This window comes from Montipora capricornis, chromosome 8 (assembly GCF_036669925.1).
Source record: "Montipora capricornis isolate CH-2021 chromosome 8, ASM3666992v2, whole genome shotgun sequence".
NCBI classification, from domain to species: domain Eukaryota; kingdom Metazoa; phylum Cnidaria; class Anthozoa; order Scleractinia; family Acroporidae; genus Montipora; species Montipora capricornis.
In genome coordinates, this window is record NC_090890.1 from 31,440,298 (window position 1) to 31,460,779 (window position 20,482).

At 38.3% G+C, this 20,482-nt stretch overlaps 1 long non-coding RNA gene and 1 pseudogene across 1 annotated transcript; one reads left to right on the forward strand and one right to left on the reverse strand.

The window, feature by feature from the left end:
- The window catches only part of LOC138059206 (roundabout homolog 2-like), an 8,579-nt pseudogene extending 3,888 nt beyond the window's left edge, over nucleotides 1-4,691 (forward strand).
- A 6,428-nt stretch (nucleotides 4,692-11,119) lies between these two features.
- On the reverse strand, nucleotides 11,120-19,966 carry LOC138059226 (uncharacterized). The gene is made up of 3 exons (XR_011134184.1): nucleotides 19,551-19,966; nucleotides 18,650-18,783; nucleotides 11,120-15,001 (listed from the first exon to the last, which is right to left on the reverse strand). It is a non-coding gene; the product is annotated as an uncharacterized lncRNA (long non-coding RNA).
- Nucleotides 19,967-20,482: the final 516 nt, after the last annotated feature.

Consider the following 20,482-nt stretch of genomic DNA (forward strand, 5'->3'; position numbering starts at 1 on the left):
TCTTTTTAGGGCCTCGGAAATGCCCAAAAAAATGCACAAAAGAACGCTAACTATTCAGTACCTTTGTTGTTTATTTATCAACCTTTTGTACTACTGTACCAAACTAGAAGAGTGTATTATAAACTCAAAGTGGCTACGGGAAAGGGCGAGACGCCTCCCTTTACGACGGAAAAATTCGGATATTACATTGTCAATATGCACATTGTTGTGCTTGTGTATGTGGAGAATTGCGAAAGAGGACAACCCCTCCTCACTCACAGTGCTTCGAAGAGGGGTTTTTAGTCTCTTCATGCCGCAAAAACTGCGTTAAGTAGCGCAGGTTGACACGGGGTAGGTAAGCAAAGTGACATGAGCGACATATATCCCTGGATAGAAGTGGGGACTTGTGTGATCAAGTGTCTCGACCAGAGTCTGCGGCTTCACTGATCTAATTAATCACACTCCTGCTAAAGAAGTCGCTTATTGATCTCTGGGCCATTTAATTAATTTACCACTCAATTTGTCAACTGAGTACTTTGAACTCATGAACTCATAAGTTCTGACCCTGAAATGACAGCGTTTCACGCTGCCCTCAGGTCGGGTCAAATACTTTTGGGAATCTCTCAGAAAAAGGGGAGAAAATGAAGGGTCAAAAGGTCAAGTCCTTGTATTGGTGGATTTCGATCAATTTTAGTTTGGCTTTTTCACTTTGTTACTGTGGTTGTGATGACTGGGTTTTGAACTCTCATATTAAAATACAATAAGAGACAACCCTTGCATCTGTAAAAGTCGCTTTTCGCCAATAAATAAATAAATTAATATTTTCTTATATTTTTGACGTTCGTACGTTCGTAGGTGCGTATATGGTCTCTACGTCCCTGAATGGGTTACGGGAGTTCGTTGTGGTTCTAAAAAGAAATTTCATTTGTTTCAGTTCACCCTCGAGTTTCACTAGATCCGGGACCTCGCTATGCTATTGAAGGAAGCACTCTAACGCTTCCACTTTGTCACGTGACTGGACATCCTGCACCAGTGGTTATGTGGAGAAAATCCACTGGCCAATTACCCCAGGGGAGAGTGAAGTACAACAACAGCGCTTTACAAGTTTTACAAGTTCGCAAAGAAGACTCAGACTACTACTTCTGTTCAGCAGAAAATCTTTTGGGTCGCGTTGAAGAAAAGACTTTCGTAGTTGTTGTTTCCCTTCCTCAGTTCACTGTAGAGCCACCTGCTAAAGTAAGCTGAAGATTAGGAACCGATCTGAAGCTAAACTGCAGCGCTATTGGTGATCCACAACCACTGATCAGCTGGAAGAAGAAAGGGGGTCAGCTGCCAGTTGGGCGGACTCAACAGACCAAGGGAGCGTTGACTATTACAAACCTAACGTTCAGCGATACAGGAAGTTATCTCTGTGTTGCAACTAGTGCTCAAGTCTTTGTCGTAGACACTGGTACCTACGTTGAAGTTCAAGGTTAGAAAGCATCAGTTTATTCAATAGAGAGATTCAGCGTTAAACGGCAAAAGGTAAACAACTTCGGTTTCTAAGAGCTTGAATTTTTGAAATCAAACAAACAAGCGTTTTTGAAATTCATTTATATTACATACAAACCCTTTCATTGCAAAAAGTTTAAAGATTTTGTTTTAGTGGAGGTTCCCTTTAAGGGTAACGTGCTTTCACAGTGCTAAACAAATTGTTTGTTTTATATACGTGCCGCTCGAGTGATTTCTAGAAGCGTCCACATATTCTTCATTTGGTTTAAGCAGCGTTTACACGAACGCGGTGTCACATCGACACAGTTTCATGACCGCGTCAAAATCGATGCGGTTTGGAAGTGTCTACCGTTTTCGCCAGAAAATTAAAGTCGTGATGATGTAAGCGAGTGCTGCACTAAGTGCTAAATTCACTATTTTGAATTGAACAATGAACAATGCAAATTTCGTGCCAAAATAGTAACCGTATTCAAATCGATGCGGTTTCGCTGTTTACACGACAGATGAAACCGCATCGTTTTGAAAACGCTCCACTTTTGGCAGCGGTTTTAAATCGACACGGTTTAGGCAGCAGTCTCGATTGGTGTCGTTTAAACAGAAGGTTGTAACCGCATTGAAAACGATGCGGTTACAAATGAAACCGCGTTCGTTTAAACGCTGCCTTAGATTAATCTGGACTACTCAGCATTTTTTTGTCACGTGATCGAGAGCGCACCCCCTTCCCCAAGCTTCCCTCGGCCATTTCTCCCCGTTGATTTACAAAACAAGGCACTAATACCCCATTCACACCAACTAGATATTTTGAATTAACCTGGGATTAACAAATTGAAAATCAGTCAGAAAAATGTAGCACCGTGTTTTTCATCAGATTCAGGTAAGTTTCAATCCATGCTTTGATCTGTGCTAAATTTGTTGTCGACAAAAATCAGTATTCATTGTTCAAAAAGAAAACACTTTGAAACCTTGTTTAATTAAACATCTTCAAAACATGGGTAAGGTTTGGTCTGAACGGGGAATAGATTTAGTTAGTATTTTGTCTCAACTGGAAAGTTAAATTTCAGTGAATACTTCTCCTCAGGAGCCTGAAGCGTGACGCTGAACCTTTTAATGAAACGAAACCCTTGAACCCTTTCATAGAAATTCATGTCCGCAGTATTTTAGCTCCAATATATCGAGAAATGAAACTTAAAATGAACAGGTAATGATGATAATGATAAAAAACGATAACGAAAATACGGTTAAGGCATCATGGACATTTACTCAACACGACTTGTTCTATTATATTATAATTCGTTCATCTAGATGAGGGTTTTACTATCTCAAGCATCGTTGGAAATAACCAGCAGTATTTGGCAGCACTCAACACCTGGCTAACACCCATCATGCCTCGCGGTTCTTACAAATGGAAGAGATGTTATAAGGCGTCCAACCACGGCTGGGCCTCCACCACTTTTCATCAACAATGCGATAATAAAGGACCAACCGTTACAATAGTTCAAGTTGGAGAGTATGTGTTTGGAGGATACACTGGAATATCATGGGGTAGTAGTAAGATCTTATTGTTTTACAACAGGGACTCTTCTCTTTTTGGGCGGGGGGCGGAGAGCAAGAACAGGCGCCCAAAGAATTGAAGTGTTTTGAGCGTTTTTAAACTTTATTTATTTATTTGCAACAATAGTGCAATCGGCTCACGTCACAATGCAACTGTTCAAGATGCCGGCTCCCAAGAAATTTGAAAGTGAAAATAAGGATTCTAGAACTTTTTTATCCTGGTACCAGCAACTTTTTCGAAGGGTCTTTAAACAAATTTGTTTGCAATTTTCGCATACATGGTTTCCTCCTGAAAGCACTCCTCCCACCAATGTTGCGGGGGTTCGATTCCCAGACTTGGCGTCATATGTAGGTTGAGTTTGTTGGTTCTCTACTCTACACTGAGAGGTCTATCTCCTGAGAGGTCCCCTGTACATCCCTCAGTACATCCCTGTACTGAGAGGTCTTTCTCCGTGGGGTACACCAGACTTCCCTTCTCCTAAAAACCAACGTATGATTTGATTTGATTTCTGTACAGTGTCCCCAGTTAGTGCCCCATGGCATCCCTGTACTGAGAGGTCCCCTGTACATCCCTCAGTACCCTCAGTCCCCTCAGTACCTCCCTGTACTCAGTGAGAGGTCTTTCTGCGTGGGGTACCCCAGACTTCCCTTCTCCTAAAAACCAACGTATGATTTGATTTGATTTCTGTACAGTGTCCCCAGTTAGTGCCCCATGGCATCCCTGTACTGAGAGGTCCCCTGTACATCCCTCAGTTTTCTCAGTCCCCTCAGTACCTCCCTGTACTCAGTGAGAGATCTTTCTCCGTGGGGTACCCCAGACTTCCCTTCTCCTAAAACCAACGTATGATTTGATTTGATTTCCGTACAGTGTCCCCATAGTTAGTGCCCCATGGCATCCCTAAATACACTTAACAATTAAATAAAATATTACTATATCATTATTTTTATATTTCATTTTTTATTCTCCTCCGGAGTGAAAGTGAAGATTCTCTTTCAATTTAGGCCCAGTTCACGTCACTGTTTAGGACAGGCACGTACAGGACGTGTGAAGCTGTTGTCTGAAACCCATTGCTTATTTTATTTATTTTTGTATTTATTTATTTATTTTGTTTTTGTTTGTTTCTTTGTTGATTGATTGATTGATTGATTGATTGATTGATTGATTGATTGATTGATTGATTGATTGGTTGATTCCTTTCTTTCGTTAAGGTTCTAGTTGTTCTTATCGTTACGATGCTACTGCCTTTTTGTTCTCGTTGCGCAACAAGCCAGGATGGGCGCCGACAAAGCTGCCACAAACGGGTCGACATAGTTCGTATAGTCGCGAATCCATAAAGGACTGCAGTAGGTATGGACCTACGTTTGGAGGAGGACACGATATGTACATTTCAAACCTCGCGTCATCTGGTACGTCTTCGTATTCAAACCTTGGTTCCACTTACAGTCCACCAGCAGGCCATGCTTACGGAAGTTCTTTCGCTGAAACATTCCTTGCTGGCACTAACAAATTCCGCCCAACTGAAGTGGAAGTTTTCTATCTCACTCCGTAGGAACGTTCGGGAACTTTGCAACAATTTTGCAACATCTCAACACTGTCCAAAACTAAGTTCATAATGAAGGATTAGCGCTATGCGTTGTAATGCAAATAAACGAGTGATCAATTCTTAAAACGATGTTACATGTGATATTAAAACAGTCTGATTGATTTTTTAAACCTCTTTAGTAGGAAACAGTTTACACACAAATGAATAATTAGAAGGTTTTTAACTAGTGTATCTAACAGATGGTAATGCTGTGGTGTGAAAAATGCTTGCCTCCAAATAAGCAGTCTTCTCCACAAGTCACAACTTTTAATATTTTATGTTTATTTATCACAATCTCGCTTGATACAGTCTTAACTGTGGTGTTCTCAATCACTGAAAAATCTCACGCTATCGAAAATATTTTAAATTTACATACAATCAGTGACACATTGTTGGTACACTGACGGAATTAATCGAGCATCCCTCCCTCTCCCACCTTTCAATGTTGTTTGGAAACTAAAAAGCACTGAACAGTTAGTTTGGGTGCATGTTGCTATCCAACATTGCACGGGGGAAAGGGAGTGGGTGTTCCAAACGAACCGGTATCTGTCACATTCTCTAATTGATCTGTTCTTCATGATACCCTAAATATTTAAAAAAACGAAACTAACAATTACTTAAGTTCACGCAATCAACGACTATAACTTTCAGTCTCCAATAGCGGAACATTCTGTTTCTACTGATTCATATACACTTTTTTATAAGAATCTTGTTTTTACGGCCTAGGCTGAATTCATACTCTTATTTTTGTGCTGATTTTAGGCTGAAAATATTATTGTATTATTCTTAAACGACATTTCCATTTCAGAATGTATTGGGGTATCAATTGAAAGTGTTCGGTGTCTAAATCTGTGTCGCGTTACCGGTAGGTCAAGATGTCACGTCAGACGACACTTGGCCGTTTTGGCTTTAAAAAAATGCATTTCTCACAGAAACACTGTGATCGATTTTGTTTCAACTGCGTTTAGAGAAAGAAGTAATTTTATACGGTTAAGTTAAAAACGTATAATTGTATTGTACTTTCAGATTTTCAACACACAAAATTATATCGTTATTTCAGCCTCGGGTTTATCCTTAATATTCTTAACATTTTGCAAATTTCAGTCTCGATATTCTTATAAAATATATTCTTATTAAAAGAGAAAGATTGTAGCATTGGTAAGAAAAGCAACGGTGCATAGAAGTGAGTTAGGCACAAAGAATTTTTCCTTTGGTATTCGAACTGAGAACTAAACCTTTAAGATTGAATACACTGGACAGTGACTGGAGACGAAGTCATTCTTCCCTGCGATGTCCGGAAGTTTGATGGATGGAAGCTTAAATGCTATTATTTGGCAGAATTGTGAAAATGGGTGTAAGAAAGTAGTTGACTATTATGTTTCTAAAGATTGAAACATTTAGTGACAGAACTTTGTGCAATGAGATTTATATTCCAGGATTTAATCTGCAACAAGAGATTATAAAGGTAAGAGAAGTAATCCCTCATACTGGCCCTATTCCCATCGTAATCCCTCTTAGGTTATTTTTAGATGATATCAATTTTCCCGCGGATAATGTTACCGCGCGCGTTACGTGGAAGTTTCTTGGAGGAGAGAAAGTGCAGCAAATTCTGTATGATGCCACTCTCCGTTTTCAAAATTGAGTCTCATGGCCTGATAAAATTCATTGTCTGCAAGATACAGGTTTCAAACACTGGAATTGCCTTGGAATTGCTTAAGTGTCTAGTTTACAGAGATACCAATTTGAAGAATTTCCAATGTATCAAACCGTGTTAACTAATTTTGACAGATGCAGATATGTTTACCTTGGTTGCATTGCGTTACTTGTCCATTTTAGTGCGCACTTTCTTATCGTCTACAAAATTCTGTCGCTTACAAAACTAACCCTGTCAATATGAAGTTTGCAATCATATATCATGGAAATCGGTTAACTGTATAATTCAATCTGATACCAATTTTACGATTGTCTAATGTAGGAAACCGTGTTAAATAATTTTGTAAGAGGGAGCTACTGATTTTACGCTTTCGTTGCAAATTGACTTCAGTCCGATCTTACGGTTTTAAAAATTTTTATCGTGCGGTCAATTGAAATTTTCCTGTCATGTGTGGTACTGTTTGAAAGCGTTAGCTGTCTAATTTATGAATATCATAGAATTAAGTCACCATAGTTTAAGTCCGCTAAGAAAATCCAGAACGCGTTGACAAGTCAGGAATATTTTACTTGGTGACTTGATATTTCATTGTGTACAAAATTCTGTCGCCTATAAAACTCGTTACTTTGAAGATAAAATATGCAAAGATATATCATTCAAATTGCTTAACTGTGTTGTTTACAGTGACACCAATTTCAACACTGTCCAATGTACGAAACCGAGTTTAATACTTTTGAAAGATGCAGGTATATTTAACATGCGTGCTTTGCAAATTGACTTCCATCCGATACCACTTGTTCATACATCTGATACATTAATATTTTTATCGCACTGTCTGTTCAAGTTTTCTTTTCATGTCTGATATCTGTCTAATTTATGAATATCTAAGAATTAAGTCGTCATATTTTAATCCCGCGAAGAAAATCAAGAACGCGTTAACCAAGTCAGCGATATATTACTTGTTGACTGTAGTTTGCGAATTGCCAATGTTTACAAAATTCTGTCGCTTATAAAACTCGATCCTTTCAAGATACAGGCGTCAAACATCAATAACTGAAATCGCTTAATTGTCTAATTTTCAATGATACCACATCAAAGTTGTGCCATATACGAAACCGTGTTAAATCTTTTTTTAAGGAGACGGCTATATTTAACATACGTGCTTTGCAAATTTACTTGAATCCGATAACACGGGTTCAAAAATTTTTATCGGACGCTTGATTCAAGTTTTCCTTTCATGTTTGGTACTGTTGTAGAGCTCTATCTGTCTACTTTATCGCCATATAAGAATTAAGTCATCATATTTTGATCCCGCAAAGGAAACCGAGAATGCGTTTATTGAAGTCAGAGAGATCGTACTTATCGACTATAGTCTTCCATTTGCCATTCTGTACAAAATCCTGTAGGTTACATAACTCGTTCCTTCCAAGATACAGGTTTCAAAACATAAGTCGTTGTAATCGCTTAAATCTGTAGTCAACAAGTCACTTTCGTCTACAAAATGTATATACGCGTTTGTCTCAACATCCTCCGCCATTTTTGTTTGATGGTAAATCGCGAACGACGCGAATCATTGCGTGGGAATTCACTCAGCTGTCAACATTGGTAAAAATGGGGACATGTGATTGGCTATCAGTTAACCCTTGTGGGAATACCGGATCTCGCAGGAGACCTAAAAATAACTTAAGAGGGATTACGATGGGAATAGGGCCAGTATGAGGGATTACTTCTCTTACCTTCATAATCTCTTGTCTGCAATCATAGACAAAAGTAGTTGGGAAGGTTATGTAAATGAACCACACCAGAGCTGTATTTCAACCTGCTTCTGTTAAAGCGCAAAAGAAATAGTTTCACCTTCTCTTATACAACCCCCCTCCCCCCTATTCAATGTTGGAAGGTAACCCAACAATGTCCCACTAAAACCATTCAGTTTTGCAAAACATTGAATGAGGGGGGAGGGGAGAGAAGCAATGAAGACGTCAAAAGTGGTAATCTTCCCAAAAGTTCTGTCTACGATTGTAGATTTTGAATTGTTGTGAGTATTCACTTGTACATCATGATGTATTGTTTCACCGAATACTTACGAGTGTTTCGCGGCGTTCTGCTCAAATACAATGCATTCTGGAAAAAGCTGGTGAATGGAGCAGCTTTTCTGGCTAACTCAGTTGATGCATTCTGGGGAAAAGTGCTGAATTCGAGAATTCGTCCGTACCAGTTTCACGAATCCAGAATATGTTGCTGCTTGCTCGCTGCGCACACTCCGCAGCAATTAATGAAAAAGATGACCATGATTCGTGCCGGAAAACTCGTATATTATGTGAATGTCTGATTTGCCTACCCATTTTGTCCGCTGAAAATAAATTATAAATAAAATTTGTGCATAAATTCTCGCATTGAGTGTTTGTTGTGATCATTTCGGAAGCTTCTCGTATGCCGGGGAATTTAGTGAGAGGAATTCTTTTTCTGCCTTTTCCTTGGACAATCAAACCAACTGCTAATTATCTTTAAAAACATTTGACAACCGGAAAAATAGTTAATTGGAGGGTGTTAAATATTTTTTATTATAATCTGCCAATTGTGTGCATTTTTTTAATCACAAATTGATGAGAGCGATGAACCAATTAGTTTAGCGCCCAAAGCATTATGGGATTAATATGCGGACAAAAACAAAGACATTTTTCCGTCCATTTTTCCAATGTTTGTCCGCATTTCTATCCCATAATGCTTTGTAATAAGGAGTTACGATCTACTTTTATCACTTGTTGAAAATTTCATTGCAGGCAGCTTTCTCAAAGTTACATTTGGTCAGTGATGCAAAAGTGGTGCAAGGCTTTTGAGAAGAACATTTAGCATAACACTGCAAAACCAGTGAAATTATTAGGCGGGATGCCGTAGGCAGCGCGTGTTAATAATTGGGACGATTCCGTTTTATTTTCATCGTAGTCACGAATCGCCGTGTTTTGCTATTCTGCGATTTCATTGGCTCCAGTCCACTAAGGAATCACGTGCAAGATCAGGGGTCGAACAGGGTGGATAAACACTATGTGTGATTTGATTGGCTCCAGTCCAACTTGGAATCACGTGCGAGATCAGGAGTAGATCAAGCACAATTCTCTGGCAATGTTCATGAAAGGTCTCCAATCGAACCAGTTTGTTCACTTGTCAAATAGTGAACGGAGATTAAATTCTTGGATTTATTATCCCTGTCTTTTGGTTTTTTTGAACCGTGACTACTTGCATACGAGTGTGCTTCCAATTGGGAACCTTTCTTGCCATCGATCGAACCAACGAGTTTGCCAACGGGAGTCGGTGTTTTCCTTGGACTCCCTTGGTTCAATTTTTGTGAACGCTACTTAAGCAATTACAGTTAAGTGTTACAAAATGTATATTATTCTCCAAACCTGTGCCAGTAAAACCGACCTCAATTCATACCCCCACCCCTGGGGTTGCTTCATTTAGTCAAAACAATACCTAATACTAGCCCCCTGGGGGCTGTTTTCGATTGCACTTGATTGTTACCCTGAAAAAGAAACTTTGAAAGTTCCCAGTCCTTTTTTGAACAAGCCAGGGCAAAGCATCATATTCACAGAATCATCAACAGTTTAATAGGAATAAATAAACCTTTGCTTACTCGGCAGATTCCCTCTGGGGCCCTCACCACTCCAATGTGGAACCACATGATAAGGCACCCAGGGTTATCACAGGCAATCATCTCCTCATTTTCTCCTTTTCAACACAAACAGTAGATATTTAAAAGAATGCGACATCCCTGCACGGTCTCCCTTTTGAGGGTTTATGGTTACAGATAATTGTGAAACCGTCAATTCTCAGTTTTACTTTAACGAGCATGTCCTGATTCGTCCCTCTTGTTTGATATTAAAGGAGGTTTCTTGAATATGTTTGCCAGTAATGGCTGGTTTTCAATAAAACTCGAGTTGCACGTCAGTATTGCTTGAAGATTTGACACCGCTGGGTTGTATTTTGTGACAAATGGTAGAACTTTCTTGTTGGTTTTGGGTTCTTGTTAAAGTGCCAACTGTCTTCCAGAAAAATTGACCCCGTATAGTGTTCTCTCGATAAGATGTGCAGGGTAGCCTCGCTCTTCAATGCGGGCTTTGAATCGAGAGAGTGCCTCCTCAAATGTTGTTTTTGAAGAGTTTGTTTGGAGGAGCCTAATAGCCTCTCCTTTGATAAAACCCTTCTTGGCACTGGGCGGGTAACAAGAGGTAAAATGCGTGTATTCGAAGGTCTCATTCGCGATGGGCTTGTGGGCTTTTTCGAATCGTTCTACTTTGTATACTATTGTGTCTAGGAAAGTGATCTCCTTCTCTGAAATTTCATAGCTGAACTTTATAGTTGTGTGGAAGTTGTTAGGTTGTGCAACGAACAATATTCTGGAAAAATCCCCACGGGACAGCTAAAGTTGCCAAACGCTGTGCAATGTCCCACCTTCCCGCGCCAGATTTTTTCGGGGTTTTCGTTGACTCATGTATTATCTATTGCATTGGTTAAACTACAATTTTCAAAACTAAAGACTGAAAATGGCCCTTTCCTGCAGTCAAATTACACATCCTCACAGGGACAGATCACTTTCTAAATTTACTTCATGTGAGAAAATTCCTTGTGTCGTTGCCACTCCACTGTTCAAATTCTAGGTTTCCTTTGTTGCCACTTTAATGCAAGCAAAAGCCTTCCTGACGCAAGCTTGTTTGCTTGTGTCAACGGACTGTGTAGCGATAATCAAACAGTTTTATTGCTTATCTCGACCCATCCCGCGTAAACGCCTCCAGGCGTCTTGTTGAGAGGGTGGAAGATGTCGGCGCCCGCAGATCACTGGAAAACTTGAACCATCTACAGACTTCAAAAAAGTTGGTAAAATCTCTGTTAAATGTCCACATTTTCTTTGTAAATTACAATCTCTGTAAATTTGCACACTTACAGAGATTTTGTAACTCCATAAAAAGTCTGTAAAATTTAACACATTTTCGTCCTTACGATGACATAAAATGTGTACAAAATCTCAATAAAATCTATGTAAATTGAAGGAAAAATTTACAGAGATTTTATGTGATAAGTACAAAATGTCTGTAAAATCTCTTTACTTTCTCTGTAAAATTTACACGAGAAAAAATCTCTGTAAATCCATCCATATAAAATGTCAGTGTTATCTCTGTAAAAAGTGAGTGAGAAGAATGCATGAAATGTCTATAAAATGTCTACAAAAACCCTCAAAAAATTGGAGGGGAAAAGTATGTGAAATGTTTTTAAAATGTTGGTGTTTTAGTGCACAAAATCTCAGCAAAATGTTCACAATATCTCTGTAAATTAAGTATTTAAAACCTGACAGAAGGCAGGAAATCTCAATAAAATGTCAGTAAAACTGGAGGTAAAGTATGTGAAATGTTTTTAAAATGTTGGTGTTTTAGTGCACAAAATCTCAGCAAAATGTTTACAATATCTCTGTAAATAATAGCATTTAAAACCTGACGTATGCCAGGAAATGTTAATAAAAAGTGAAATGGATGAAAGGTTAGTCGATTTTACGTAGAAAAAAGAACAAGTTCTAGAGTTTGTGAATGCATAAATTTTTATTTCAAATCTAAAAATAATCATTTGTTTATATTACTTTCAATAGAATCTAAGTGTACGATAAAATTCTTGCAATAAGTTCAATAAAATAATTCAATTAATAACATGAGTTACCATGGCAACTTTTTCTACCGTGCCAAAATGGTGTCCACTTTCGAAAAAACCCACGCCCTATGATTGCGATTTGTCAACCATGATTTATAGCTGATGAAATGGTACAATGTATACTCGTGAAACTTGGGAATAATTCCACTTGTGTTTTGTCCAAAATCAAATAATTTTTCTTGCCTTAAGGCTTATTATTTGATTTTGGACAAAGCATGTGTGAAATTATTCCCTAAATTCACTCATCACTATTTGATAACCCATACAAATTCATCAAAATAAGGAATAAAATATATGCAAGGGATTTCATTATTATTAAATAAGTATAAAAATCTGGCTTATGTTACCCCAATTACAAATATAGTTGTTAGAAATGGGCGCGGCTTATCTGCGGGAAGATCTGATAAAGGCTGTCTCTGGTGGCCAGTTTTCCGTCTTTGCATCCAATTTTATGCCTAGTTGCATGTACTAAGCTACAAACGTTCCGCTCATATTCTTGTTGTAATGCAAAAAAATCTATGGCAAAACTGTGTTTGAGAAATTCCTGTCAACAAATACCAGAAAAAGATCAATCATATGTCCAAGTTGGTAAAAACGATGTTCATTACAGTAAAGTGCTAAAATTACACTAAAGTATTTTCCGTTACAATATTAGTGAATAGTGAGTTGACGTTTCATGAACAGTGGATAAACTTGACTTCTAAAGACTAGACTTTGGATTTCTTTTGTTTTGTGTCAAAACACTTTTTTCCGTAAATTTCAGCTGGTAAGGTCAGGGTGCGGCTTACCTCCGGGTTTACAGTTCACCTGCCAGTTCAGTTGGGTAATACTAGCATACTAAAACAAATTAACCATGTGGATTACCTGCATGGGTACACCTACTTTTCAAGTTACATCAAACTGTATGAGGTGTGCCACCCGCCAGTTCCGATTAAAAATACTACAAATTAGTATACTAAGACAAATTAACTGCATGGTTAGACCGAATTTACAAGTTACATCGAACTGTATGTGGTGCGCCACCCGCCAGTTCAGATGAAAAATACTACAAATGAGTATACTATGACAAATTAACTGCATGGTTAGACAGAATTTACAAGTTATGTACATCAAACTGTATGAGGTGTGCCACCCGCCTGTTCAGATGAAAAATACTACAAATTAGTATACTATGACAAATGAACTGTATGGTTAGACCGAATTTACAAGTTACATCCAACTGTATGAGGTGTGCCACCCGCCAGTTCAGATGAAAAATACTACAAATTAGTATACTATGACAAATGAACTGCATGGTTAGACCGAATTTACAAGTTACATCGAACTGTATGAGGTGTGCCACCCGCCAGTTCCGATGAAAAATACTACAAATTAGTATACTATGACAAATTAACTGCATGGTTAGACCGAATTTACAAGTTACATCCAACTGCATGAGGTGTGCCACCCGCCAGTTCAGAAGAAAAATACTACAAATTAGTATACTATGACAACTTAACTGCATGGTTAGACCGAATTTACAAGTTACATCGAACTGTATGAGGTGCGCCACCCGCCAGTTCCGATGAAAAATACTACAAATTAGTATACTATGACAAATTATTAACTGCATGGTTAGACCGAATTTACAAGTTACATGGAACTGTATGAGGTGTGCCACCCGCCAGTTCCGATGAAAAATACTACAAATTAGTATACTATGACAAATGAACTGTATGGTTAGACCGAATTTACAAGTTACATCCAACTGTATGAGGTGTGCCACCCGCCAGCTCAGATGAAAAATACTACAAATTAGTATACTATGACAAATTAACTGCATGGTTAGACAGAATTTACAAGTTACATCGAACTGTATGAGGCGCGCCACCCGCCAGTTCAGATGAAAAATACTACAAATTAGTATACTATGACAAATTATTAACTGCATGGTTAGACCGAATTTACAAGTTACATCCAACTGTATGAGGTGCGCCACCCGCCAGTTCCGATGAAAAATACTACAAATTAGTATACTATGACAAATTAACTGCATGGTTAGACCGAATTTACAAGTTACATGGAACTGTATGAGGTGTGCCACCCGCCAGTTCCGATGAAAAATACTAGAAATTAGTATACTATGACAAATGAACTGTATGGTTAGACCGAATTTACAAGTTACATCCAACTGTATGAGGTGTGCCACCCGCCAGCTCAGATGAAAAATACTACAAATTAGTATACTATGACAAATTAACTGCATGGTTAGACAGAATTTACAAGTTACATCGAACTGTATGAGGCGCGCCACCCGCCAGTTCAGATGAAAAATACTACAAATTAGTATACTATGACAAATTATTAACTGCATGCTTAGACCGAATTTACAAGTTACATCCAACTGTATGAGGTGCCACCCGCCAGTTCAGATGAAAAATACTACAAATTAGTATACTATGACAAATTAACTGCATAGTTAGACTGAATTTACAAGTTACATCCAACGGTATGAGGTGTGCAACCTGCCAGTTCAGATGAAAAATACTACAAATTAGTACGCTACGACTAATTATCTTTAAATCATTGTTGCCACATGCAGATGTGTTTATTAGAAAGATATCACTTGTGTTTGATGTATTTGCCACTGAACGATGACTGACAATTTCCTCAGACCCAAGGGACAGTGAAACCTTCTTGATTTTTGTCAAAAAACTTACAGTATATGAACAGAGAAGTCACTGATTGTTGCAGTGAATATTTCTCCCTTGTATTCACCCAGTTCAATGTGAGAGCATTTGACTCTTCCATAATTACCTGATGTCTGGAACAAATTTACTAGACCCAGCTAAAACAGTTTGACCTAATAATGTTCACAAGGTATATCCAAAATGGCAATGAAACCTCTACCCTCCCAAGTTTTGACACAAAGACATCAATTATTAATCACAATTGCATCACAATTTGCAATCAGCACTGTCTGTTTCTTGCATCTCAGGAAATTCCCTCCAATTAAATTTCAATGCTCAATTTCCTTCAGCACTGCATCTTGTGGTTGAAGTAGATGAAGGCCCTGGAAAAGAGTCACACCAGTCAATCAATCAATTTTATTTATATACCTAATTTCATAATATCATTTTCGAAGAATGTTGTAACAAATCACTTTGCCATTCATAAGCAATGTTCCTGTGTAGGTGAAACTGAATAATGAAGCTACATGTAAGAGCTAAAGGAATTATTGCAAGAAACTTGTATCTTACCATGACGAGCTTCGGCTGACAAAAAAATATATGCAAATGAGCTTACGGTGATTTGAAATCACCCTTAGCTAATCATTAAGTGTAACTCAAGAACTCATTTCGCAAGTTTAGGTGTCGCAGATATCGCATCAGAGTCCGCTTCTGACATAATATTATTCAGTTACTTTTTTTTACACCTTTTAAGTCACAACGGAGAAGCATAAATCCACAAAACGTCATTCAGGGAACGTTTTCCAGAGACTTTGCCCCGTGTAGCTCGCGTGGCGTGCAGCAATCCTCACGAGGATTTTAGAGTAATTCTTGCTCGCACGATTCTGCAACACTGTGGCAAATACGCATAACTCGCTTTTTGAGTTCAGTTATATTCAATTTACGTACATGTATGCTTTGTATGTACTAAATTGGTTCTGCCTTCAGATAACAACAGTCCAAACTGCACTGACTACCCAAGAGAGACAGAACTCATTAGTACATTTAATAATTATTATTACAAAATTGGTTCTGCCTTCAGATAACAACAGTCCAAACTGGACTGACTACCCAAGAGAGACAGAACTCATTAGTACATTTAATAATTATTATTACAAAATTGGTTCTGCCTTCAGATAACAACAGTCCAAACTGGACTGACTACCCAAGAGAGACAGAACTCATTAGTACAAAATAATAGTTATTACAAAATTGGTTCTGCCTTCAGATAACAACAGTCCAAACTGCACTGACTACCCAAGAGAGACAGAACTTATTAGTACAAAATAATAATTATTACAACATTGGTTCTGCCTTCAGATAACAACAGTCCAAACTGGACTGACTACCCAAGAGAGACAGAACTCATTAGCACAAAATAATTATTATTACAACATTGGTTCTGCCTTCAGATAACAACAGTCCAAAACTGGACTGACTACCCAAGGGAGACAGAACTCATTAGTACAAAATAATAGCTATTACAAAATTGGTTCTGCCTTCAGATAACAACAGTCCAAAACTGGACTGACTACCCAAGAGAGACAGAACTCATTAGCACAAAATAATTATTATTACAACATTGGTTCTGCCTTCAGATAACAACAGTCCAAACTGGACTGACTACCCAAGAGAGACAGAACTTATTAGTACAAAATAATAATTATTACAAAATTGGTTCTGCCTTCAGATAACAACAGTCCAAACTGCACTGACTACCCAAGAGAGACAGAACTTATTAGTACAAAATAATAATTATTACAACATTGGTTCTGCCTTCAGATAACAACAGTCCAAACTGCACTGACTACCCAAGAGAGACAGAACTCATTAGCACAAAATAATTATTATTACAACATTGGTTCTGCCTTCAGATAACAACAGTCCAAACTGGACTGACTACCCAAGAGAGACAGAACTCATTAGCACAAAATAATTATTATTACAACATTGGTTCTGCCTTCAGATAACAACAGTCCAAAACTGGACTGACTACCCAAGGGAGACAGAACTCATTAGTACAAAATAATAGCTATTACAAAATTGGTTCTGCCTTCAGATAACAACAGTCCAAAACTGGACTGACTACCCAAGAGAGACAGAACTCATTAGCACAAAATAATAATTATTACAACATTGGTTCTGCCTTCAGATAACAACAGTCCAAACTGCACTGACTACCCAAGAGAGACAGAACTCATTAGCACAAAATAATTATTATTACAAAATTGGTTCTGCCTTCAGATAACAACAGTCCAAACTGCACTGACTACCCAAGAGAGACAGAACTTATTAGTACAAAATAATAATTATTACAACATTGGTTCTGCCTTCAGATAACAACAGTCCAAACTGCACTGACTACCCAAGAGAGACAGAACTCATTAGCACAAAATAATTATTATTACAACATTGGTTCTGCCTTCAGATAACAACAGTCCAAACTGGACTGACTACCCAAGAGAGACAGAACTCATTAGCACAAAATAATTATTATTACAACATTGGTTCTGCCTTCAGATAACAACAGTCCAAAACTGGACTGACTACCCAAGGGAGACAGAACTCATTAGTACAAAATAATAGCTATTACAAAATTGGTTCTGCCTTCAGATAACAACAGTCCAAAACTGGACTGACTACCCAAGAGAGACAGAACTCATTAGCACAAAATAATTATTATTACAACATTGGTTCTGCCTTCAGATAACAACAGTCCAAAACTGGACTGACTACCCAAGGGAGACAGAACTCATTAGTACAAAATAATAGTTATTACAAAATTGGTTCTGCCTTCAGATAACAACAGTCCAAAACTGGACTGACTACCCAAGAGAGACAGAACTCATTAGTACATTTAATAATTATTATTACAAAATTGGTTCTGCCTTCAGATAACAACAGTAAAAAATGGACTGACTACCCGAGAGACAGAACTCGTTAGGGTAAAATAAAAATGATTAAAAAGAGACTGGTTGTGCCTTTTGATAACAAAAGTCAAAAACAGACTATCACATGCAAGAAATATTAATGGTATGATATGAAACACCAAAAGCACCCATTGAATGAAAGTCAGTATACATGTAGATAGTTATAAACTGCATGACAACGACAGTGTCAGCAATTATTCGGTGCCCTTGAATTAAATTTGATTTTTGTCAGCCTTTTCAGGTGATCAGTTGTTTCTTTGTTGTACTTACATCCAGTGTAAGAAATATGGGAAACATAAAAATCCCAGTTAGTTAATAGATTGTATACCTCAGGTATATGCTACCCAAGAGGTTACAGAGTGAAATGGTGAAAGAGTGATCATGAGTTATGGATTGTATACCTCAGGTATACGCTACCCAAGAGGTTACAAAGTGAAATGGTGACACAGTGAGTTATGGATTGTATACCTCAGGTATATGCTACCCAAGAGGTTACAAAGTGAAATGGTGACACAGTGAGTTAATAGATTGTATACCTCAGGTATATGCTACCCAAGAGGTTACAAAGTGAAATGGTGACACAGTGAGTTATGGATTGTATACCTCAGGTATATGCTACCCAAGAGGTTACAAAGTGAACTGGTGACACAGTGAGTTAATAGATTGTATACCTCAGGTATATGCTACCCAAGAGGTTACAAAGTGAAATGGTGACACAGTGAGTTAAGAATTGTATACCTCAGGTATATGCTACCCAAGAGGTTACAAAGTAAAATGGTGTGACAGTGAGTTAAGGATTGTATACCTCAGGTATAAAATTATGCTACACAATTAATTATTAATAGCATAGCTGTAAATTTAATTTTGTATACTCTTTCGCATCAACTTTTAGGCCATGCTTTAACTTGCTTCTTCTGTGCACTTAGATCGCTAAGAAGTAATTCCAGGTTTCACCTGAAAGGATTGTGATTGTGCATAGACCTCAAAAACCCAACTCCTCCCGCTCACCTCCCAAATACACAAGAATGTCAATTAAAATAGCTACAAGCTTCGTGTACTTACTCCTGTTCCACTTAATTTTGTCAGATTTCTCATCATTGTCTGCCACCCTTCATCTGGGATTCTGGCCTCAAAAGAACCCAGTCGGGAAGTTGAAATTTGTGCAAATAGTGTTGCAGCACATCTGGAAAAATAACCTAGGGATCAAGTCCACAGAACCGCCTTATCAAGGACAATCAAAGAAATTAGATAATTTATATTTTGGTCAAATTGATGGAAATAAGATTTGTCATCAAGATACTTTATTTGGGTGGGAATGACGGAGGTATTGACAATTAATGGGAGACCAAAGCGAGATAATCTCCCAGGCGGTTTCTTCTGAAGTGTAACCGACCTTTCAGTGAAATCTAGTGTCAAAGGAGTCATCCTATTAAGCACCCAGTCCAAAATTTAGCTTGCTCTGGCTCCTCGTGCATGAGAAACCAGTGAAGGTACATGTAGTTATACAGGTGACAAGGGAGTAACTACAGAATAACCGGCCACTATTGTGCTCTTGTAGTGGCATCGTTTGAAGAACAAGGCATCTGCAAGTGGCGAATAAGGGGCTGGGTATACAGAGATCCATATATTACATGTAATTCCCTATTCGTTATTATTGTTATTGCCTTAAATGGCCTTAATACAATATAAAGTGAAATTACTAAGGGAGTAGGTCTGCAAAAGTAATGACTGTGCTGAGGCCCTCCTTGGCGTTTTGGGAAACGAGGGAAGATGGCTATTTTGAACTGAGGAACAGAGGAAAAATGACAAAATGTCTTAGGAACAAGGCGACATAAACAATTTTAGGGAGCAAAAAGCTAGGTACAAGTTTGAAAGTAAATTGGGCCGGGAACAAGGGAACAAAACTTTAAAATTTTAAGCCATTTAAACTTAAGTCAGGTTTGTAAGTAAGATGACGACTTACCGAAAACTCCTCCGGCAGTCTTTTGCTTTTCGGATCTTTTGAATCTTCCCGCCCATTCGCTAAATGTAGCTGTTCGGCCAGGCCACCCTTTGTTCCAAACGTTCGTAGAACTCTCTTTACGTTTTGAAGAAGGTCTCTATTTTTGCCATGAAGTCTTCACCGATTAACCCTTTCGGAGACTGTCTGAGGTTGAATCATGTCACTGGCGTATCTTTGTGGCGAATGCTGATTATCTGACCTGAATTGTCGTTGCCCTTTCTTCCGGATTCCGTCGATGTTTACTGGGTTTATTTGGTGGAATGCGTGCCATTTCACCCGCACAAAATGTTAAGGAATCGCAAAGATCCAATTTTGGTCGTCCAACAAGGGAAAAAGAGAGGAAGAGGACATGGATCGATCGCCCGCGCGAAAAACAAACCGATCTCGTTCCCAGAGTCTTTGCGGCAGGGCAATTCATAATGGTGGACAAGGTTGTTACATCATGTAATTATTGTGAAATGTCCACAATCCTTCTCTTTGTGCACACAACCCGTTGCGAGCCCAGTGCGATTCGTGGGGCGCTTTCATTTTGGGTGGAAAAACCGGGGAGAATTTTCTGCTTTAAAGGTGCAGAGCAAATTTCCTCAATCAAAATATGGAACGGGGGAAAGTGTGTTCCTTTTGAGATTTCCTTTTCTGTTTTTCTCAAGAGACTGGATACTAATCATTTAGAATAACAAATATGGCTGCCGGATTTTCGATCATTACTTCACAAGAAGTAATTCTCACCTGCAGCTACGGGCTATGAAAGCACCCACGTTAATTGACTAAAACCCGCACGATTAATTTAGGCAGCTAAACACCAATGCTATTTTTTTTTCTTTTTTCAAGGAGCATGGTAAAGTCTGCTTACTAGCCTACATTACTTTCTCAATCTCATTCTGTGCTGGGAC